This window comes from Heterocephalus glaber, unplaced genomic scaffold (genome assembly GCF_053883595.1).
Source record: "Heterocephalus glaber isolate CG9 unplaced genomic scaffold, H.glaber_assembly_v1.0 deba00000768, whole genome shotgun sequence".
Taxonomy (NCBI): Eukaryota; Metazoa; Chordata; class Mammalia; order Rodentia; family Bathyergidae; genus Heterocephalus; species Heterocephalus glaber.
This window is the reverse complement of record NW_028258162.1, coordinates 9,843,152-9,868,211: the sequence shown is the minus strand read 5'-3', so window position 1 is coordinate 9,868,211 and position 25,060 is coordinate 9,843,152. Positions and strand designations below refer to the sequence as shown.

Sequence of the window (25,060 nt, the reverse complement as noted above, 5' to 3'; positions counted from 1 at the left end):
TATATCAGCAAACAGTGCTGTATCATAAAATCCACCCCATTAAGTAGTGAGGCATAAAATTTAAGTGACCCCTTTACTCTTAATAATTCAGTGCAAATAATACAGTACAACTTTAATGTGTCCATATTAGATTTTACGTCCACCTGAGAACCATGTTTCTTGGGCTTCCTCCCTTCTGACATCACACTAGCGGTCAGCGTTCCTTTCAGGAATAGATCATGTCGAGAAACTAATTCTGGCCACTTCTGGGATGGCCGAGTGTACAGCTTGGGGGCGAGCAGTGACAGAGGAGCTGAGGGTCGCGACCTCACAGCCAAGGGGCCACAGCAAACGCAGGCTTACGTCTGGACTCCTGCTTCTACGACCCCCCGCGACACGGGTGTGCAATCTCTGGCTGCTGAGAGCCTGGGCACCTGGTGCTGGGCCTCAGCTTGGGAAGACAGCTGGAGGGATCCATGCCAGGAAAGAGGTGTGACAGTGCCCTGACGCCACTTTGAGCAGGTGGTTTACCCATCTGACAGGACAGGGCATTTCAGAGGGATAGGATCATGTCTCCTAACACATTTTCCTTCCCCGGGAAAGGCAATATAATTAGATCTATTTTATGAAGGTGGTGGGAAAAATCAAAGTGATTATGAAAATGGCCACTTGTAGAGCTGGGAAATGTATAAAGGTTCTCCAGAGGAAAGAGGACCGATAGGAGGTATTTATACTGCATAGGTAGGCAGATAGACAATTGATAGACAGACAGACAGACCTATAAACACACACGGCTGCAGAACATATGTGCGTGGCTGTGAATATATAAATCTCCCCATAGATTTATTTCTTATGTGCATAAGACCTGGATACCTGGACTGGGGTGGGAGCTGTCCCAGGCTGTGGTTTTTCCAAGTCTGAGAGACAAATGAGTCATCTAGAAAATGTCTGAAAATGAGCATCTCTGGGCTCATCAGGCCCAGTGAATAAAATTTCTGGGCACAGCCCACAGGGGTTGCCAGAAACTGACAAAAGCAATTCTCAGGTGGCCTTCGTGCTGGTGGCTGTGGGGCTGCTCAGGGCTGGCCTTGGGCCCTGTGCCCTTGCTAGAGGGCCCCCAGACTGGATTCTCTGGTGTCCCGTGGGTGCTGCTGCCTCCCAGGGGTCAGGTCACCTACAGGGCCACTTCCATTCTGTATGGGCCCTGGGGACCTGTCTGAGGGCATCAGACTCACCAGTTTCACAGACCACACTTGGTTGGAGCTCTAATACTTGGGATAAGTTTATTCCCCTGCCATTCAAGACACAGACTTCGCCTGTCTGCACCAAAGTTGACTCACCTGTGCAGGTAAGGCTGGCTCACCTGCAAGGTCGGTGCTTGCAAGCCCCGGGAGAACATTACATGGAGCATCTTTCTTGGTCTCCACTTGCTGGATGCTTCCTGAGATGCTCTGTGATTCAGCAAACATCAGGCCCTCAGGCCATGGTAAAGGCAGAGCACAGGGCCTCTGTCATTGTGCATGGGGTACCTTCATTTCAAACCAAGAAAAGACACAGGAGCATTTGCTTGGTTATGTAGCCCTACACCTGGCTCCTCCAAACCCATTATAAAACACAAGATGGAAATAAGTAGGAGAGATTTTATTCACTTTTTCTTCATCCTTACTTTATTCCTAAAAGTCTGACTTGATTATCAAAATACAGGCTCAATTAGGATAAACTGTGTGAGGTTAAATAAGAAATGAATAGTAAGAGACTGGAAGAAAAGGAATTTGGCTCTGAGCTTCCCAGCACCGAGGTAAAAAGGCAAAGAGGAGCTGCTGTGCTGTTATCATTACTTTGATTCTAATGATAAGAAAGATGCCACTGCAATGCAAAGATCCTGTTGGAATTGTGAGCGACCTCGGAGCCAAGACTCCCAAGGAACAAGCCCACCTCATGCTAGGAATAGAGCACACCTGCATGCTCACGCCCGGAGTGCTGCCCTAGTCAGCGATGGGCAGCTTAGCCCCTATGGTCAGCAGCCAGCCTGCCCATCAACTCCAGGTCTTCATGATTCTGGCTAGGAGGAGTCTCAGGAAATCGGGTTTGGATTCAGGGGGACCGAATTCTGGGGCTTTATTCCTGCCTGTGGCCCTTGGGGTGAGTATCTCGGCCACGCTGGACCCTGATGCTGGCCCCTTCCTTCAAGACTCTGGGTCTCACCTCCAGCTCGTTAGTGACAGCTCTGTCCTCCAGGGTCCTCCGGAGTCCCTGAGTCTCCAATCTTGCTGTCAGCATCTCTGCTGTCTGCCTGATCACCCAGGGCCTATTCAGGAAAGGTGTGGCTGGATAGTTTTTCTACTTTAGACCCAGCCACCACCATTTGATCAGACAGAAAGTCTTGCTGAGCTGTGCTTAGTGCTATCACTATTTAAGTTTTTGTTGTACTTTGGGTTCTCCCTGCTTCCCCTCCCCAAATATATCTCTATTTAATTTTATAACTGGATACGTCTAGCTTCCTGGAAATCCTCATTATATTGATCCTATTCCTTATCAAGGAGACATTATGATGTTTAGAATACAGGATCTGAGTAAATCGGTCCATTCTTCCCATGAATTCTCCTTTCAGCTTCTGACCCTGAGGTCTAGTTCTTAGAATCCAACTTTGTAGCTAAGCAGCCCTGGCTTAGGGATGAAATTTGGCTGCCCCTGCGAAGGAGGGGCCTGCTGATGCCCTGCTCCCAGGGGCTGGTTCAAGGTCATGGCCTGCAGTGACTCTGTGCTTGGCTGGTCTGACAGCAGTGGCTTCCCACTCATGTCGGGGTCTTTGCTCCACAGCTGGGGTCTGGCTCTCGAAATCTCCTTTGTCTCCTGGTTCAGGCACGCCTAGCTCAGAGCTTTTCCATACCCCTGACTCTATTCCACTTTCCAAACTCCAAAGGTGTCGGCTGACTCTGCTTTTTTGGTAGCCCACAAACCCTCCAGATTTGCCAGTTCTTTCATGAAGTTAACCTAAATTCCTCCTATGCACTTCAAACAAACTTTCTCTCTTTCTCTCATTCTGAACATGGAAACTGGGATCTTTTATAAGGAACTCTGTCTCTTATTTCTTTAAGGTCCATAAGAGGAACATTACATAATGCAGGTTTTCCATAGGACCCTGTGACACGAACAGATCCTGGCCACCCTTCCATACAGCCACACTCTGCCTGTCATTCCCCAAAAGCCAGGGTGACTGCTACCTTCTTAGCGCTTCAGCACCTTGCTGCTGCAGTATGGAGTGGAATTGCTTATGCCTCCCAACTTGCAGGATGTCCACTGAGTGAGGGAGAAATGATAGGTGACCATTTGCACCCAACTGTAAAGACATCAGGTATCGCAAGACAATAGAGATTCCCTCCCCTTCTGCCAGGATAAAAATGCTACAGGCTGTGTCAGGGTCCCGGCCATCATTAATAACAACGGCTCACAGTAATTGGCTGTGTACTATACACTCAGTCAGCACCGTCCTAAATTATTTGTCCTTGTCAATAGCCCTAAGAGGTAGATACCATTATTAGCCCCATTTCACAGCCGAGAAAATGAAGGCATTCAAAAGCCTGGAAACTCAGCCAAGAATTCACAGAATTCTAGAGCTAGGATTCGAACTCAGTCTATCTGGCCCCAAATCTGCCTTCTTCTCTCTAAGTAAAAAATTCTGGCTGCAATCCACAGCCACACTAAGTGTGCACATCCAGTGACTACTGAGTCACAGTGGTGACCTGGGTGAAGTGCCCGTCCCCTCTGGGATGTTGTCTGCCGGACCTCAAAAGGCACTGCACCCTGGAAGCAAGAGCCCCCAGATCGGATGTGGGTGAGGTCAGTGTCCCAGGAAAACAGCCACTGCGATCTGGAAGAACAGCATCCTGTGTGGAGAAGCAGCAGTGTGGAGGAGGAGGGGAGCAGCTTCCTGTGTGGAGCCAGCGAGCCCAGGGAAAGGGCTGTGGCCACGTTCTTCTGGGGGAGTGTGGGTAAGCGCCAGGCTTCTGGGCCTTCCTACTTCCTGCCTCTGAGCCTGCTCTCTGAGCAGGTGGTACCAGAAGCATCTTGGCAAGATCTGTCTGACTTCTATGCTCAGCCTACCTCAACTTGCTATGAAACCCCAGAGAATTCACTTCTACTCTCAGGGCCGAAGTGCTGCTGAGGAAGGTGCTATAGCATCTGCCCTGTTCATCTTTAGGATCGGTTCAACATTTAGGTGAGATGGTAAATAGGAAAACACTTTGATGATTGCACAGCAACACACAGTTTAAACATTATTTATTTATGAAGTGGAGCTGGGGGTAGAACCGGAGTCCTCTGCACTAAGCTGCACCTACCATCCTTTTTTATTTTCCATTTTGAGACAAGGTCTCACGAAATTGCTAAGTTACCTGGACTGGGTTCCAGCCTGCCATCCTTGTGTCTCAGGCTCTCTGAGTGCTGGGATTACAGGCATGTACCACCACACCTGGCTAAATAAAGGTTATAATTTTAAGAATTACAAAGTACCGATTTTCTTTTGGGGCTGGATTAACTCTAGTTTTTCCATTTTGATTGCCTAAAGACTGGCTTGGTATCCTAATAGAATGCTCTGTCAAATTTTCTGTAAAGGACCAATCAATATTTCAGCTTTGGGTATGGGCATTCAACTTTGCAATCAGAGTATGAAAACAGCCATAGACAAAATATGAATGAATGAGCAAGGCTGTACTTCAATAAAACTTTATTTACAAAAATACATGGCTGGACAGATTCATCTGTCTTTATTTTTTTTATTCTCTATAGCAGCCAGTTAAAACCATTTGTGAATGATGCCGTCATTCTGATTCCTGTCTCCTTGACCAATACCTGCAATATGGATTCCTTGCCTCACTTTTTGTCTGGAAAGGCAAAACAGCAATACTGATTCTAAAACTAATTACAAAATCTGCTGGGGCTGGGGGTATGCCTAACTCTTTGGCTACCTGGCTTATATCATGATTTGACATTTTATGCTAATAGTTAATTTACATAGGTTGTAAAGCATAGGGAGGCATGACTTGAGAACTTGGATAGTTGAATCTCAGGTCTGAGCTTATCTTGTAAAAATTTTAATGATTCCTAGATTCAAGACAAAGGCTTGTAACTTCAGACTTCTCAGTTTCCTAGTTAAATGCTGCAGAAGGAGTTCTTGACTTAACCATATTTACTTCTAAGAATCCTTTAAAAAGCATTTTTAATAAAAGTTGCTTGTTCCATGATGTCACCCATTTGTGCTTCTATATTATAAGACTCTTAAAATGATTTAAGGCACGCTTCATTATGTTATAAAATTGTCAGTGCCAAGAGGAATTTTTTGGTTTTTATTGCAAAACACTCCCATACATAGAAGGCTGAATGACTTATCTGAACCAATAAGTAGAGTTGGAAGTGGTTTGCAAAGTTGTACAAAAATGTGTTAGACAGCCAGGTTGTGATGGAGGCTGGAATTCTGTAGTCACAGGCAGCTTTCCAAGTGCCATTTTAAGAATTATCTCAGCTTTAAGTGAAAGTTAAAATTCTATAATTCAGAGTGGAATCCTAAAGATGAGCTATTTCTTGTTAGACTTAGCTCCAGAGTTATTCTTGAATGTATCATTTAAAATATTACCACCTGAAAACACTGGTTAACCTACTCTAACATGGCAGTGGTGATTGAATCCCCCCATTTTAGGGGTATCCTGGGTACAAAATACTCAATACCCATAATTTAAAGGAGAGGTTTATCTGGCTCAGGGTTTCAGTGACGTTAGTCCATGGGTGGGTGACTCTAAGGGAGAAAGGACAGGGTGGAAGAGCATAAGGAAGGTCAGCTGCTCACTCCACAGCAGTCAGGAAGTACAGAAAAAAAGGAAGCACCAGGGACAAAATGCACCCTTTCAGGTCATGCCCCCATTGACCGGTCCCCCCAACCAGACCCTACTTCCGAGCACAGGAGACTTTGGGGAGCTCATTTTGGAGCTGAACCCTAACAGCAAGACTACAGTGAATTTGTGGTAAATGAACAAACATTGATTTTTCACTGCAACTTTGAAAGGTGATGGGGGTGCACTTATATAATTTTAGATGATCTTGCTTCCTTTTTACTATAAAGCACCCAGCCTATTGAATATTCAAAGTTAATAATATCCAAATCTTGAGAAAGAAAAAACTCCAAAGAGGTTATTTGTAACTTTCAGGCACTTGTGGCAATACGGAATGACATTTCGTTCAATAAATACTTGCTGCTTTTCTGAGAAATCTGTAGGAATCTTTTCTACTTTCCTTAAGTTTTTAAATGCTCTAATTTAATGGTGGCACGGTGTGTGATAAATCATGAGGTGAAAGAAAAAAACTAAATAAAACTAAGAATGTGCTAAGCTTCTGAGGAAATTCCCCATGTTTAATTAACTTTCAATGAAGCAGAGTAAAGAGAAAGCACATCCATTAAGCATTGTGGAAATCATGTGACCCTTCAACAAAGCGCAAACTTTCTAAAAATGTGTTTGAAGATTACAATTCCCCTTTCTCCCTATTTCAAACCACATACATCTTATACAAAAGTACATCCGCACACAAAGAGTAGGATTAGTGGATAGTTCTTTCCTTGGGAAATGAAATTGCATAGTTTTAAATTTATTCAAGGCCCATAGACACGTGGAAATGTGCCCAACATCGCTAATTATTAGGGAACCACAACTCAAAACCAATGAGATTTCACACTCACCTGGCGAGATATCATGCAAAACACAAAAAACCAAAACAACAGAAAATACCACTTGTTGGCAAGGATGTGGAAAACCAGAACCCCGCGAGCTATTGGTGGAGATGTAAAATGGAGAAATCACTATGAAAAAATGGTATAATGGCTCCTCAAAGAATCAGATATAAAATTATCATATGTTCATCCATTCCACTTTTGAGTTTATACACCAAAGAAATGAGAGCAGATATTCTCACACTTATTTTCATAGTAACAATATTAACAACATCCAAAGTGTAGATGTGTCTATCCCAAGTATCTCTAGACAAATGAATAAATAAAATGTGTCCTCTATACACAATAGAATATTATTCAGCCTTAAAAAAGAATTAAATTCTGATACATGCTACAACACAGATGAACTGTGAGGACATTATGCTGAATTAAGTAACCCAGTCACCAGACAACAAATTTTCTGTGTATACCAGATAACGAGCACAATCAGATTCACAGAGGAAGAAAGCAGAACACCGTAGCTGGCGGGTTGGGAGGGTCGAGTGATGAGGTGGAGTCTATGCTGACGAAGATGGTAAAGCTCTAGGGAGGAGGTGGTGAGGGTCGCACCATGTGGAGCGCTTCCTGTCTGAGAAGTGTACATTTAAAAATGATTAGAATGGTAAATTCTGTATTGTATATGTTTTATCCCAACAGTAATGACTCGAGTTTATATTTGGATGGAGTTGCTACTCTAACACCCTATGAAATCTAGGGCTAGACGCCCCCCACCTTCTGTCCCTGCAGCTGTCTCTAGACAAAGCCTTGACCGCCTGCCAACCCCGTTCACAGGGCGGCCTCACGGATGTCCGCTTCTTTTGCCACACCGCAACACAAAAGACAATGTTAAGCAGAGGAATTTGGCTCATCCTGCATAAGAACTTGGTTGCTCTCTCTCCCGCACTTAGCGAAGACAAACGCACACTACCACTCTAGCAGCTCCGGGGAAGCAGGACATCAAGTGGAGCCAGACGGACTTTTGGCGGGGGTGTCTGGAGAACTGGAGATTGAATCCAGCTCAGCACGTGCTTAGCCACTGACCAACACGCCCACCCCTTTAAGTTCGTCTCCTGGTCCCTTGGTTTCCTAGCTCTGCCCTTGGAATTTTCCTGGAGCTTCTTTCGTGAGAAGTATAGTAAACCCTATTCAAAACAAGGAAGAGGATCCCCCAGCATCACAGAATCCTGTCAGCAGATCCATAGGTCCCAACTTTCCAAAATTTGCCTTGAATTATATGTGAGACTAGAGTGTTGCATTTTTCCTCCAGAAGGAACTAAAGAGCCACTGGATGCCCTATACGTGTTTGTATAAAGAAACAGCAGCCCACACCAGTACCTGAATGCTCGTTAGAGTGGATAACAGGAAGAACAAATCCAATGATTTCAAGAAAAGCCTACAAACTTTCTATCTCTGCGGACGTACATTTGCAAACAAGGCCATGCAGATATTGATGTAAAAAAACAGGACAGCCTATATCGTCAGGAGACATTTTGTATTCTTCCTTCAGACATTTCTAATTGACTCAGATGCGGTCCTTTCAAGCTTGTATGTCCAGTTTAAGGTAGAATGATTTAGGTGATTACATTCTTTCCTTCTTGAAACAGATTCATAGACAAAATATTTTTCTACTACGGACAACTAGGACCACTGCGAAATAGAAGTTTATTTTCCATTATATTTTAATGTCATTTAATAACTCTCGGCTGCCTTTACTTCTTTCTGCTTTCTGGAGACCTCTTTTTATGACTTTGGAGACCCCTAATCCTAAACCACTGAAAGCTTGCTTGCTAGAAAGAGTCTTCACGAGATATTTATAACTTAGAGTATTTTTTTAGGTGAAAGCAAAAAAGGTTATTTCATAGCATTAAATTTTCAAATAGCAAATAGAACATTTATGATAGCATAAAACTATTGATATACCACAAATAATGACCATTCAGAGTTTTGGGTACTCCAGGTAATTTTTAAAAAAGTTTTGAAGTGCAGGAAACATAAGAAAGCTGTACATTTGAATGTAAAGATGAAAAAAATACAAATGACATAAGTTGTATCTATGTTCTATGCTGAGCTTTAGAGATAATACATTACTTTTCCAAGTATTTGAAGTTCTCTAAATGACTTTCATGTGACAATATTCCTGGATTTAGTTTAATGGTTCTGTTCATTTTCTTCAAAGTTTTACAAATGTGTGTGTCTTAGTTTTGCTTTCTACCAAACTTCATATATGCCATCAAATGACAGTAAGCATTATTTATTCTTCTGTGACTTGCTTTGAGGCTCAGCATGATGTTTTTGGGATTCATGTATGCATGCAACTGACATACTGTGATTCATTCACTTTCACTGTGTATATCTGGGGCATGAATATATTACAGTGAATGAGTACATCCCACTCTGTGGTTGAGGAACATTCGGTTTGTGCCAAGTGTGAGGAAAGGGTCTGCACTCCTGGTTTTCACATGGGCCCCAGGCCTTCCACTCCACAAATAACCAAAAATGTTCGCTTTGTCATTTCTTCGTTTCTATTGTTGCCCTAATCTTTTCTGGGTTCTCAAATATGTTTTGCTTATCTATTTCTCTATTCTGGAGCTGTGCTGTCTTGTCTTAATGATTACAGATAAATAGTAATAAAAACAGCTAATACAAGTTGACACTTGTGATGTGCCAGCCACCGTTCCAAGCATTTCTCACATGTTAACTGACTTATTCTACATCTTACCATATAAAATGGGCACTACTACTATTCGGATGAGGAATCTGAGCTGAGAGAATGAGTTGGAAGAAGCTAGATACTAACAGAAAACGAGACAATCTATCCACAGAGCTTTGCTATTAGATAAAATACAAATTGTGCACTTATAAGCCATGACACCTCGGTGGAAAACGAGCTGTATTTGGGAGTGTGTTGGGTATCAATCTCTTGTTTTTACATACAAATTTCATAGTTTGTTAAATTTCATGCAAAACAAAAACTATTACAATCTTATTGATATTTCATTAAGTAAATTATACTATTGAGTTTTCCTATCCGTTAAGATGGTATTCTTCTTCTATTTTGGTACTAAATAATGTGTTTTTATATTTTATAATATGTTACAAATGGAACATCTCTTGTTAGACACATTCCTAGGTATCTTATTTTGTTTCTGCTACAGAAAACGGCATCATTTTAAGGCTGCATTTTTTTTCTGTTGCTGGAGGAGGAAACATGATTGACTTTAAATAGTTCCTGACTTGCCACTGGCAATGGTGGAGTGGAAAGGACCAGATTTGCCCTTCCTCTTTAAATACCCAGGGAAACAGACAAAATACATGAAACAGTGGTTTTTTGGACATTGTACAATCTAGAGCAGAACTGTGTTTGCTGAGGTAGTAAAAGCAAATGTGGGAAGCCCCGTGACATTTCCAGGGAACTGCCTGGAGGCATTACTGGCCACAGAGCAGAGAGGGGAGACCCCAACAGAGCTCAGCGTTCACAGTTCAGAGGCACAAAGGTATAATGCGTAAGGAAAAACATCAGTTGCAGGTGCTACACAGACATAAAGATATATGGGGAATTTTCTCTGAAAACAGTTATATTAGAAATCAGTAACACAAAGATACTTGAAAAAAATTGCCAAATATTTGGAAGTTAGAAACCAAACTCAGAACTGAATGAAGGTGTATATATGTTATATAAAAATTGAAGTGATATTGCTAAATATGCTTAAAAGGAAAATTATTATTATATGGTATCATATAGGCTTACATAAGTCTTTATTCTAGAAATTGCTAAAGTCTCAAATCAGTGATACAAGATTTTTCCTTAAAAAATTAAATCTAAAATAAATATAAACTAAGAAGAAATAAAGAGCAGAAAGCCATGAAATAGATAAGAAAAGAAAGCAAAGGAGATAGATCAGGGCCATCAAAGTTAGTTCTGTGAAAGAATCAAAATGTGTAAGACTCGCTTGAATCTAACTGGGAAGAAAGGACAATCATGCAGACGAGCAGTATCAGGAGTGAAAGAAGACAGCACCCAAGAAGGAACTATTATGAACAACTTTATAGTAATAAATAATTAAACAACCTAGACGAAATATAAAGCATTGTTATAAAGATATACATACCAGAGCTCACTTAAGAAGGCATAGGTCATATTCCTTACCTATAAATTGAATTGATGAAAAACCTTATCAAAGTGCTAAGATGGTTTATCCAGGCTAAGATGGTTTCATTAGTGAATTACACTAAACATTTAAGACACAATGCAAATCCTACCCGCATCCCCCCAGAAAATAGATGCAGAGGGAACATTTTCTAACTCATCCTATGAAGCCAGAATTACCATAAAAAAAAAAAAAGAAATCCTGTCATTTTGTCACTTGAAACAAGATGGACGGAACTGGAGGGCATAGTGTTAAGTGAAATAAACCAGGCACAGAAAGACAAATGTCGTGTGGCCTCATTCACATGCAGAAGCTAAAACAGTTGACTTCACAGAAGCAGAAAGTCGAACAGGGGCCACGAGAGGGCAGGAGGGCCCCAGGGAGGTCAGATAATTTACACCAAACTATAGTTACATAGGAGAAATAAATTCCCATGTTCTAGAGGTAACCATACACTACAACTACTTATTATATATTCTATTTTTTGGAGACAGGGTGTCACTATGTAGTTGAGACTGGCCTTGAACTCACTATGTAGCCCAGGCCGGCCTCAAACTTGTGGTGATCCTCCTGCCTTGGCCTCCCGAGTGTTGTGATTATAGGCATGTGCCACCACGCCCAACATATTATGTATTATTTAAAGAACTAGAAAACAGGTGTTTGAAGCTTCCTAACACAAAAAAAGAGAGATGTTTAATCAGATTCAAATGATAATTATCCTGTTTTGATAATCACACATGTTGTACATGTATCAAATTTTTACAGGGCATTCTGTAAATATGTAGAATTATAATTTAAAAAATAGAACAATACTATTGTCCCAGTAGTATTACAGTAAAAAATTTGACCAATTCAAGTTTTATTCATACTAAAAATTCTCAGTAAAATGGAACTTCTTCAGTCTGATATAAAGCACTGACAAAAAAAAAGAAAAGAAAAAAAAGATAAAACAACCAAGCTTTCATCTTGATGGCAAAAGATTAACTGCTGTCATGTTTGGAAAAATGCAAGGTATTTCTTAGTAATATTTCTATTTGCTACTCAGAATTTTACTGATAGTTTCAGCCAATACAATACTTTAAAAAAGGAAAAGAAAAGAAATTAAGTGTATTCAGATTAGAAAGGAAAGGTACAGTTGTATTTATCATAAATGGCATGATTGTCCATGTAGAAAAAAACTAAAAGAATCTACAATACAGCAACTAGGACTCATCACTAAAAAGGAATTAGCAAGTTCACAGAAGGTGAGGTAAATATATGGAATTAATTGTATTTCTATATTTTAGCAAAGAATAACTGAAAGTTAAAATTCCAAATTATCATTCATAAGTGTTTAAAAATGCGAAAAACTTTAAAGCAAACTTAACAATAGATTTTCAAGTCTTGTACACCAGAAGCTTCAAAACTATGCTGAGGGAGCCAGGTGGGTGCCCAGGCTGGTAATCCAGCACTCCGGGAGACGGTGGCAGCACTGCCGCGCGAGGCCTGTGTGAGCAACTGAACACTGTAGTCAGACCCTCTCTCAGAATAAGAAACTAAAGATGGAGCTAGGGATGTGCCTCAGTGTGACGGCCTGAGGTTCCGGCCCTAGGACTGGGGAGGGATAAATGGAGAGAAACGGGTTATAGGATTAGCTATTGTTTTGCTTTTAATTATCCTCCAGATTCACTTGACGATTCATTATAACCTCAATTATAATCCTAGCCGGTCTGCATAGATTCTAAAATCAATATAAAAACAAACAAACAAACAAAAAACTAGAATAGTCAAAAAGTTTTTGAAAAAGAGCAGCAAAAGTAGAGGGCCTGTTCTCCGCAAATTTAAGTTTCAACATACTGTCCAGCTATACTCATCAGGGGAGATGTGGTGCAGGCCTCCAGTCCCTGGACTCTGGAGTGGAGGGAGGAGGGTCACAAGTTCGAACCCAGGCTGGGCAACTTAGGGAGAGCCTATCTGAGAAAAAAAAAAAAAGGACCAGGGAATCTAGCTCAGTGTGAAGGCCTTGGGTTCAATCTCCAGTACTGTAAGAAAGGAAAAGAAATGTGTTTGCAATAAAAATAGAGATACAAATCAAGGACCACACTATATAGCAAAGACAGAAATACAGACCCACATGTACACGAACAACTGATTTTCGAAAAAGATATTAAGGCAATTTAATCGGCAAAGAATAGTCTTCTACATAATTCACATGACTAATTGAGTATTCATGGGCAAACAAATGGATTATAGACCTAAATCTTAAAGCTTAAAACTTCTAGGAGAAGATATAAGAGGAAACTCTGTTAAACTAAGATTTCCAAGAGCACAAAAAACGTGAACCATAAAAGGAGAAATTGTTAAATTACACTAAGTTAAAATTAAAATCTTTTGGGCCTTCGCGCTTCTCCTCCAGGCGCCTTTCCAGAGCCTGCTGGACGCCCAGGAGGATGAGGCCATGCTAGATCACCCAGACTTGAAACATATCGACCCAGTGGTTTTAAAACATTGTCATGCAGCAGCTGCAACTTACATACTGGAGGCAGGAAAGCACGGAGCTGACAAGTCAACCCTGAGCACCTATCTAGAAGACTGTAAATTTGACCCAGAGCGAATAGAACTGTTTTGCACAGAATATCAGAATAATAAGAATTCCCCAGAACTCCTACTGGGAAGTATAGGCAGATCTCTCCCTCATATAACTGATGTTTCTTGGTGCTTGGAATATCAGATAAAGACCAATCAACTTAATAAGATGTTCAGACTTGCATATTTGGTGACTCTTAATGTAGAGAACACTGATTCCCAGTCCTACCCAGAGATTAGTTTTAGCTGCAACATGGAACAATTACAGGACTTAGTTGGGAAACTTAAAGATGCTTCAAAAAGCCTGGAGAGAGCAACTCAGTTGTAAGCTGGAGAAGTTAAGGATCCTCCCGAGCCTAGAGGAAAACCAGAAATGCCTTGAATCATCATTGGTGCGATCTGGATGTCCTCATTTTCAGTAGAAAAAAAAGTTTCCTCTTGAATTTGCCATTAATTGACTTTTTTTTTTACATACGTGAAAGAGTTGAGAATTCTGTGCATTTGACCCATCTTTGGTATTACCTGTACATCTCCTGTTTTGATCTTTTTCAAGTCTTATGAAAAGAAATTTACACCCTGAATAAATAAGGTGTTGTTCCCATGAAAAAAAAAATTAAAATCTTTTGGAGCTGGGGATTTAGTTCAGTGGCAATGCGCCTGCCTGGGAAGTGCATAGTCCTGAGTTTGATTCCCGGTACTGGAAAAGGAAAAAAAATTAAAATCTTTTGTTCTTCAAAAATCACACTTAGAGGGCAGAATGTGTAGCTCAGGGCAGAGCACTGGCCTACCACATGGAAGGCCCTGGGTTCGACCCCAGTACCATACACACAAAACTGTCACACACTTGAGAAAATGCATAGTTAAGACACAGACTAAAAGACCCTTTCTAAAACTGTATCTAAGGATGGACTTGCATCTGTAACAGACGAAGAATTCTTACTAATAAGTAATGAGACACGCTGATTAGGAATTGCAGTCAATTCATTAAAGAAGACTTACAATTTTCGGATAAACACATGAAAAGATGCCCAGCATCGTTGCTGATTAAGGAAATACAAATTTCAATCCCATTAGAACAGCTGAAATTACAAATATGAACAGTACCATGCATTGGTGAGATTGTGAAGCAAATGGAGCCCTCACCCATTGCTAGTGGAAATGCAAAATGATACAACTACCCTGGAAACCAGTTTATCAGTCTCTTATGAAATATTGTATGCCGTTACCTTATGACTCAGCAATTCCACTTCTAGGTTTTTACTAAGTGAAATTAAAATATATGTCTACACGTAGATGTACTCAAATATTATTGCAGCTATATTCAGAAAGCCTCAAAACTGAAAGCAACTCAAATATCCATCAGTTACTAAATGAATAAAATAACTCCACAAAGACCAATTCAGAAATAAAAAAAGAATATACTCCTGATCAAATAAAACAACAGATAAATGTCAAAAGTATTGTTATAAGTATAATTAATGAGACGCTGAAAACGACTATTTACTTTATGCTTCCATTTATTTAGGACTAGGAGGAACGAGAAGACTGACTGAAAAGGGCATAGTGAAAGCTTGGGGTGGTAAAACTGTTCCATACTATGATGATGCTTAGGAAAATGCATGTATTTATCAAAATCTGTGAAACTGCACACTTAATATTTGTCAATTCATTACTTGTAAGTTTAATAAAGTTTAATAAGCTTTGTAAGTTTAATAAAGCTGATGAAGATAAATTAAAACATAGTTTTGGAGAATTTGAACTATCGAAATTTTTAAAAATAATTGATGCTAATTTTTGTTTATGGGTATCTATGAGACCACCACTCAGAGTGCGATATAACACATGGCCCTCTTCAGAGGGCCCCATCCTGCACTTGCTGAGTTAATACTTTCTCACCAAGAAACTGCTACTGATTGAGGTTGTTATTTTCTTTTTTTGTACTGTATAAAAATGGAATGGATGCAATGTAAATTCTTTAATCTCTGCCTTCTTTGCTCAATGTTAAGTAGACAACTGTGGCTTATTCATTGCTGTGTAATGTTTTAAATATGATATTACAATGTGCTAATTCTGTTTTCATTGTTTTATTTTATGAGTGAAGCTAAGAACATTCTTGTACATCTTTTAGGGGATATAAACACATATTTCCATTGGTTTTGTACATAGAAAAAGAGCTGGGTAATAGGATAAACATGCATTCAGCTTTATAAATACTGGCAAACAATTTGCCAGAATGGCTATAAAATTTTACTCTTCCTACGCAAAATAGGAGGATTTTAGTTTCTGCCCATGCTTGACTATACTTGGTGTTGAAAGTTAATCTTGCAGTTTGATCTTACATGTACCAATTTTATCAAACTACCTTATTAACTAATAAAACAGGAGTTGCTTGGATTTCCAGATAATCAGTAATGACGTTTTTATTTCTTCCTTTGAAATCACTTTGCTTTTTGCTCCTTTTTCTTGTCTTGTTTTGATGGGTAGTCTCAATAGTACAATGCTTCAAAGGAATAGGTCTTTCAAAGAAAGGACTTGGGTCTTGTTCTTGAACCTAAAGGGAATTAATATTACACTTTAAGTTGTAATATTTACCATAGATTTTTTGTACATATTCCTTTTGTCCAACTTAAGTATCCAGTTTTATTTGTCTTTTTTCTTCATAGAACGTGTTTATTTTCATTTAACAGTGTGATTAAAGCCCAAAAGCAAGCTGGAGCTCTGAGAAGCATCCATTTTTAAATTGATAGCACTTAAAAAGTTTTGACTGCTGAATTTTATTACAATGTTCTTTGCTTTTACTTTTAAATCTTTTGGGGTTTTTTCATATAGGGTTTTTTCTCTAAACTATTAGTGGAATGGTTTACATTAATACATTTAAACTGATTATGGTCATGGGTACATTTTGATTTATTTATATTCTTCGGGTTTGTCCATTGTATTTAGTTCAGTTTTTTCTTTTTTCTTTTTTTAATTTAGACATTTTTTTCTTTCTAATAATTCTTTTTCTCTACAAGTTTGGACATATACATTCTATTTTTTATGTTTACCTTATAAGTTTAAAGATAAATGTTTTTCTTCTTTCTTAAAAATAATTATAGGGATTCTAGAAAACATTATTTCAACCAACTTTTCTTGTTTGTGGTAGTGGGATATACAGTTTAATTGATCCTTGACACTGTCTTTCATTAAATCTTTCAAGTTAAACATCACTGTCAGTTTATTAGTTTGTTAAGAAATTTACAGTTGCTTTTTAGAATGATCCATGTTTATTTAAGGCTTAAAGCCATTCAATCATAATTTATAATAGCACTGCATATAAAGTAGGTACTATTTGTTACATTTGTATTTTCTTAGATATCCTGTATTTATTATGCAATTGAAAATGAGATTTTCAAATTGCACTTTGTATTTGTTGCTATTATATGGAAATATAATTGACTAAAAATTATCAAAGTGTAACCGCACAGTAAAATAAGCAAATGATACTCTCAAATTTTCTGAGGTATATAGAAGTATCTCCTTTGAGTGAAGTTTTGGTTGGTAGAATACGCCTTCAGGTTTTTATGATTTTTAAAAAAAGTCTTTCTTTTACTTTACTCTTGGTACATTGTCTAGCATGACAGGTGTTTTTCTTCACGTCATTAACATTATTCCACTGAATATACCCTCCATTGTTGTTGGAACAACAGACATAATCCTGTTCTTTTGTATGATCTGGCTTTTTTCTGACAGATTGGTCACTCAATTTTATTTTGATATGTGCTACTATAATTATTGAATTGCATATTTTTCTTTTAATCTGTTGGTTTTTATTTCATGTATTTTTGGGTTTTGATATTAGAGCCATATACTTCTGTAATCATTACATCTTCTTCATAGATCAATGCTTCTTTCATTAGGAAATATCCATTTTCCTAGTAATTTTCATTTTATCTTAAAGTCTTCATTGTTGTATATGGATATATTCACTTCAGCTCTCTTTTGCTTACTGTTTGCATAGTACATCTTTTTAAAACTTTCAATCTATTTCTTAAAATATAAAGTCAGTCTCTTCCATGTAGCATGTCATTGGATAAAACTTTTAAACCCTGTGACTGGAGTCTAGTCACACTTTTAGTCTATTGATACTTAATATGTTTATTGATTAGGTTAGATATGTGCTTGTGGGTATGTTGTATGGGTATATGTGTGTGTGTGTGTGTGTGTGTGTGTGTGTTACTAGAGATTGAATCCAGAACTTTTGTACTTAGCTGTACCCCCAAATCACCCCTCTGGATGAGACACAGTCTTGCTAAACTGCCCAGACTGGGTTCAAATTTGCAATTTTCCTGCCTCAGCCCCCAGGAGTTCTGCGATCATAGCCATGGATCATGCCCAACTTCATATTCTCTCTCTCTCTCTTTTTTTTTTTGCTACCGGGGATCAAACTCGGGACCTTGAGCTTGAGAGGCAGGAGGCAGAACCACTGAGCTAAATCCCCGGCCCCAACTTCATATTGTTTTTCCGTTCTTTTCTCCTCTTTCACATTTCTCTTTGTACCTAAGAAATAGTAATGTGTCATTATCAATCCCTTTATTATTTTTAAAAGTTTAGTTTTAGTTATTTTCTTAGAGCCTGTTATAGGGTTTACAATATTCATTTTAGTTTAATATAAGCTACTTCAGGTTAATACTTATTTAATTCCAATTTTGCTTCATTATAGCTCTATTTTCTCCGTATTACTGTCATACACTGTATAACAATATGTTTATGTGTTTTATAGGCCAAATAAGTATTGTTATTGTTTTATGTTATGATTTCTATAGAAATTAGGAACAAGCAATATTTCAAAAAGTCTTATACTTTATCAACATATTTGCCATTTTAGAACTTTTCATTTCCCCCTTCGAGTTCAATTTCTGTTAGTGCAATTCCTTTTAAATTGAAATCTTTTATTATTTCTTCCAAGGATGATCTATGAGAAAGTGTGTTTACCAGAGTTTCTTTTTCAGAGAAATCTTAGGTTTCGGGAAAATGCACAGAGAATGCAGAGCCTTTATATACCTCCCTCCTTTTGCAAATGCTCTTCTCTATTATCAACATCTTGTAGCAGTGTTGTTGCAGGTGATGAACCAACTCTGACACATCACTACCGCCAGTACTCCGTAGCTTACGTTGGATTTCACTATTGGTATTGTGCAGTCTATGGGTCTTGATAAACACGTAATGCCCCGTGTCTAGCACTCTACTATAATATGGGGTGGTTTCCCTGTCCTAGAAAGCTCCAGGGCTGCGCCTACTCATTTCTATTCCTGCATCTCTACTACCTGGTAACCACTGATCTTTTACGCCTCTCCCCAGTTTTATCTATTAAAAAATGTCAAATAGTTGGAATCACAATATACAGGCTATCCACATGGTCTGCTTTCACTAAGCAATATGTATTTGAGTTTTCCCCATGTCTTTTTCATAACTAGCTAGTCGATTTCTTTTTATTTCCGAATAATACTTCATTGAACAGATGTTCTGCAGTTTTATCCATTTGCCTGTTGAAGGACATCTTAGTTCTTTCCAAATTTTGACAGTTTTGAAAATAGTCTCTGTAGAGATTTATGTGCATGTTTTTGTATAATAAGTTTTCAGCTGTTCTGGGTAAAGAGCTAGGAGTGTGACTGCTGGATGGTATGGTAGGCCCGTGTTGACTCAGGAAGGAGCTGCTAAACTGTCTTGAAAAGTGGCTGCACCTTTGTGTTCCCTCCAGCAGTGAATGACTGAGAGTTCCTATTGCTCCACATCCTTGGCAGTATTTGTTTTTGCCGGTGTATTGAACTTTAGGCATTCTCATAGGTGTGTAATAACATGTTGTTATTTTAATTTGCAATTTCCAAATGATATATCATTTTGTAAGTCACTTCATATGCTTATTTGCCTTTTGTATATCTTGTTTTTATTGTTTTGTTCAGGTCTTAAAGATCGAATCTAGGGCCTTTGCACCGAGCTTTATCCCGATTCCTATTTTATTATTTTATTTTATTTCGATTCAGGGTGTCACTACATTGCTAAATTGCCCAGGCTGGCCTCAAACTTGCAACCCTCCTGGAGTTCTTCTTTGGTGAGATGTCTCTTCTGTTCAGATCTTTTGTTTATTTTAAAATCCAGTCATTTTCTTATTGTTGAATTTTAAGAGTTCTTTCTAGATTTTTGGATGCAAATCCTTCATCAGATAATATGTTTTGCAAACATTTTCCCACAGGGTGTGACTTATCTTTTCATTCTCTTGACAGTGCCTTTTACAGATCAGAACCTTTTAATATTAACACAATCCAATTAACTAGGTTTTTTTCTCTCTCAAGGCTCTTGCTTTTGGTGTCATGGCTTGTGCTTCTAATCTCCTGTGTTATCTATCGTGTAGAAGATTCATGGTTTTGAATTTAACAATTAAGTCTGAGATTTGTTTTGAGTTAATTTTTGTAAAACATACAAGGTCTTGCCTAGATTTTTTTATATGTGGATGTTCTGATGTCAAAACAGCTATAATTTCTCCATTGAATTGCTTTTATTTCTTTGCCAAAGGTCAGTTGACAATATTTTTATAGGTCGATTTCTATTCTACTCATTCTGGTGCACTGATTGTTTGTTTTTTCACCTCTACCACGCTGTCTTGATCATGGTTGCTTCAGAGTGAATCTTGAAGTGAGGTAGGATCGGGCTTCTAGCTTTGTTTTTCATCTTCCCTGTTTCGGTGGTCTTTTGCCTGTCATGTAAACTTTACAATCAGTTTGTCAATATCCACAAAATAGCCTGTGAGGACTTTGTTTGGGACTTCCTTGAGTCTGTAGATAAAGTTGGGAAGAACTGACGTCTTGGCAATATTGAGCCTTTCTATCAGTAATTATGGTATCTCTCTTGACTTATTTAGACCCTTGATATTTTATATCAGTGTTTTCAGTTTTCCCATATATAGACATTTATACATAAAATATTGAATGTTTTCGATACTAATATAAATGATGTTATGTTTTTAATTATAAGTTTCAGTTATTCATTGCCGATATAAAGAAAGCAATTGATTTTTTTATATTAATCTTACATCTCAGAATTTTGCTATAATTGCCTGCTAGTTAAATAATTTTTTATTGTTGTTTCTTTGGAATTATCTACATAGATAATTGATTCTTTCAAAAAATCATTTTTATTTCTCTATTGAGAATCTCTCTTAATTGTGCCATTCCCATCATACGTTGCTTTAATTCTTTATACACTATTTCCTTGACTTTTTGGGACTTATTTGTGATAACAGGGTTGACATTCTTGGTAAACACCTGGCCCTCTGTGAGTCAGTTACTGTTGACCACTTGTTAAGATTTAAATATGAAGTGTTCCCCAAAGATGCATGAGCATCAAGGCAGCAATGTCTAGAGATGAGGCCTGGAGAGGTAATTGTATCACGAGAGTGCTAACTTCATCAGTAGATGAATCCACTGATTAGTTCACAGCTGAATGGACTATTAAGAGGTGGGGCCTAGTTGGAGGAAGTAGGTCTTGGGGCCCTAACTCATGTGCTTATCCTCTTTCTCTCCTCTCCCCTCCCCTCCCTTCCCAACACCCCCCTGCCTCCTGTTTGCTGTAAGGTGAGCTGCATTGCTCTACCACATGTTCCCACCATGACATTCTGCCTTACCATGGACTGAGAAGCAATGGAGCCAAGTAACTATGGACTGAAACCTCTGAAACCATGACCCAAGATAAATCCTTTTGCCTTTAAATTGATTTTGTCAGGTGTTTTGTCACAGTGATGGAAAGCTAACACACCACTTTTTTCTTGAGTAGAGGTTACAGGGCACTCTTTCCTTTTTTTTTTTTGCATACCTTGTACTATTTTCTTGAAAAATGATGTGTTAGATAATATAACAGTGCAATTCTGACCCCCCACCCTCTTTAAGGAATCCTGCTAGGAATTAATATGCAGAATCTGTCTTTTTTTGGTATAGCTACTGATTCTCTCTCCTCAGTTCTTGTATTCTTATTTTTATATTTTCAGCCTGGCTCTCTAGGGGATCACCCCTGTGTCTGCTCAGCTCAGGGGTCAACTAGTGACCGGGCAGAGATTATACTCAAGCGCCTCAAGGTGTAGAGCTTCTGCTTTCTATGTGTTGCTGGGGAGCATGGGAAAGGTTTCGGCATTCTCTTACCTGTTCTGACTTTCACATTCCTCAGACCTGTTTCTGGTCCTCCCTGTGCATGTCCACACTCTGCAACGAGTCACAGATGTACGGAGCTTATCTGAGTCCCTCTATGACTCTCTCTCTTCTAAGATCTCATTGTTGAACTTGTTCATTCGGTGGTCACCCAAAGAGCACAATATCATGCTACAGAGCAGCACCTTTCTTCTGTTCAATCAAGTTTGGTACTTTTATTGCCAAGGGTCTGCAGTGTGTGTTTTCATCTTTGGATCTAAATCGAGCTGGCCCCTTGACAGCTCACCTTCTGGTTTCAACAGCTAGTGCCACTCTTGTAAAACTACTGTCACAATGTGGCTACTGCTGGAAGTGGAGTAATGGGATGAACTCTAGCTACAAAGGTCATAGACTTCCATGTCCTTACGCAAAGTTCTAGGAGTTTCTTTAATGAACCAATGTTTTATAATTATTGTTGATGGCAAATTTCAAGGGCTCTCATATGATTATTTTTCATAATTTTGCCCAGTTTCTCTATACTTTTTGTGGGAAAATTACTGATTTTAATGCTACTTTTAAGATTTCCTTTTCATTCTTGTCCTGTAGATACATAGCAATTTACTAGTTTTGGACTTACTTTTACTTTATTCTGCTTTGGATTTTCGTCTTTTTAAGTCTAAGAGTTGCATTTTCTTATTTCTGGAAAATTCTTAGGTATTATTTTAACTTTTTGGGTATTTTTTAGACTATCTTGATTGAGATATATTTCATTATCTTCTCAAATTTTACTCTGCTCTCATTTTCTATTATTTCCTATACTAGGAATTAATTTGTAGCCCATGGAACAAATCTAGCCTGCTACTTTTAGTCAGTAAAGCCTTATTGGAACAAAGTAAAATTCATTGTTTTACATTATTATCTATGGTTGTTTTTAAAGCACTACAATAGTAGAGTTGAGTATTCCCAGCAGAGAATCTATGGCACAATAAACATTTACTGTGACCTTTTGTAGAAAAAATTTGCCAACCCCTAGCCTATACCTCCAATTTGAAATGTGTTCCATCTTCCCATGTTTTATTCATTTTTACCTTCTCTTTCATACTTAAATATTTTTTGTCTTGCTAAGTGCCACTTTAAATCATTACTACTACTCTATCTTCCATTTTACAAATTCTTCCTTCAACTCAGTCTAATCTGATGTTGAAATCAATTTCTACTGTAATTATTTTTTTATTTCCAGCAATTTAATTTTTTTCAATTTTCACTTTTCAATGTTACATAACTTTATAATACTTTCTATATACTTTTACTTCCTTGAGCATATTAAAGACACACAACATATATTCCAAGTTTGTTAATTCTAATGTGTAGAATTCTTCCCGTTTCTCTTGGGTTTTGGTAGTCATATCTTACTTTATTGTAATTGGTGATTTTTTTGTCTGTTTGTTTGAGATTTCATTTTCCTTTCTTTTCTTTTTTAACATGAAGCTTAGGTTTAAAATGAATTCTTCCAGAAAAGGTTGCATTTCTTCTATCCAAGCACCTGGGACATTCACAATTTGTGGCCACTTTAAATTCAAATTTTGCCTTTATGGGGGTTCCCAAGGTATTGTGATTAGATATTTTTAGGGCAGACATTTTCTTCATCCTGCTCTTCCCCAAGAGTAAAGAATGTATAAGCAATCAACTCTCTAAGTGTTTTGCATTTGTTCTTCTCCTAGTTCCATTTCTTGGTGTTTATCTGTGTCTCTAATTGGCTCTTCTACCTTACCCCAGGCTTTGATTTACCCTCTGTGTGTGACCATTGGAACTCAGGTCCTGACTCTAAGGAACAGAGAAGTCCCTAGGTCAACTTCTGTGCTCCTGTGGAATTTCGCTTTCATATAATTTGTGGTCTTGTCAGGTGCTTTCCCTACTTGCACAATTGCTTGGTTATACATCTAAATTTAGATTTTTTCAATTTAATCCAGATTTTTGTTTATGCTTTGTTAGTGGGAATCTCACATAAAACGTACTCTATAGTATTACTGTACAGTACTTAATGGAAAAAGATAATGTGAACTTAAGCCAGTCCATCACTTTTCCAGATTTATTTCCATTTTAACATTGATTCATAACTGAGAATAAGAGATTAGTTCTTAATTAATGTCGGTATCTATATAGAACTGAGGGAAATATCTTGGAGAAGAATTCTTTGAAGCCCCTTTACATTGAAGTAGGATGTTCACTAATTCAGCAAGAAAAATATTCATTATTTTTTGCAATAACATCCATTGTCACCTACCATGGGCATACTTGTAGGCTAGTTGCACCAGAGGATTGCATAAAATAAAGTCATAATTCTAGATTGTATTAGTAATTACATTTAACATCTCCTGGGGTCTCATTATGTGTGCTTTAAATATTTGCTATTCTCAGTGCTTCATGCATTTTTATCATGTACATTTCTTACCAAAAATGTATAAAGTAGATTCTTTAGTGACTATGTTTATTTTTAAATAAGGAAGCTAAACTATAATAGTTAGCTAAGGTAAAAAGCTAGTAGGTAATGAATTCAGGATTCAAACCTTGCAATCTGACTGCAGAGACTATGTTCTTGACTGGTATGCGACATGATACTGTGTGATACCCCAATGCACAAGAACCCATAAGAAGCCTAGTGTTTAATAGAAATGGATAGAAAACATAGAAAGGATACAGAGAAATATTTGCTAAATACCCCACAATAGTGCAGATGAGAGGCTCATGATAGGGTATGGAAAGATGAAACTTATGAAAGACTGGAACTTTAGCAGCGATGAAGACCAACCTCAACTTTACAGGCTGAGATTCATAAGTTATGGTGTCAAATACTACCTTTTCTTCTCTTATCTAACCCCACTTAATGACATGCTAAGAAGCATGGGAAGTTTAGACATTTATCTTTGAGAATCAGAAAAGCATATCTTATTTCCTTTCCTAATGCAAACAGGAAGACATTTCCTAGCACACCTTGAAGTGACTTGTGGCTTTAGGAATAGGATCTAATCTAAAGAATGGGAGTGGAAGTTGTATTGCTATTTTTAGGTCTGGTCATAAATCTCCCTAAATATTCTACAAACTCTCTTCCACTGACACTGTGGAAACCACAAGATAAAACAACCCCCAGAAGATCCACCTGATTCTTATGCAACTTCTCATCAGCAGTAAACAAATCTTGATTGTTTTAGGCTACTGATACTTTCAGGTTGCTTATGATAGCAGTTAGTTTTAACTACTAACAAAGCAGATGTGAACGCAGATCAAGAAAAGTCGCTACATAGTCTTTTGTAAGAAATGTCTTAGAAAATTCAGGAAAGGGTATTTTTGCCCTAGAAATTTCCTTTCATCCCATGTTTCCTATCTTTCATTTTGCTGGTTCTAAGGGTTTTCTAGAATGGCATAGTTATAGCAATGAAAAAAATTTTTTTAAAGTG

At 38.2% G+C, this 25,060-nt stretch overlaps 1 protein-coding gene and 1 pseudogene across 3 annotated transcripts in view; one reads left to right on the top strand and one right to left on the bottom strand.

Annotated features, from left to right (window-relative positions):
• The window catches only part of Kiaa1217 (KIAA1217 ortholog), a 744,735-nt gene that overhangs the window by 423,062 nt on the left and 296,613 nt on the right, over positions 1 to 25,060 (bottom strand). The gene's annotated exons all lie outside the window — the stretch shown is intronic.
• On the top strand, positions 3,809 to 14,048 carry LOC101703674 (COMM domain-containing protein 3 pseudogene; annotated as a pseudogene).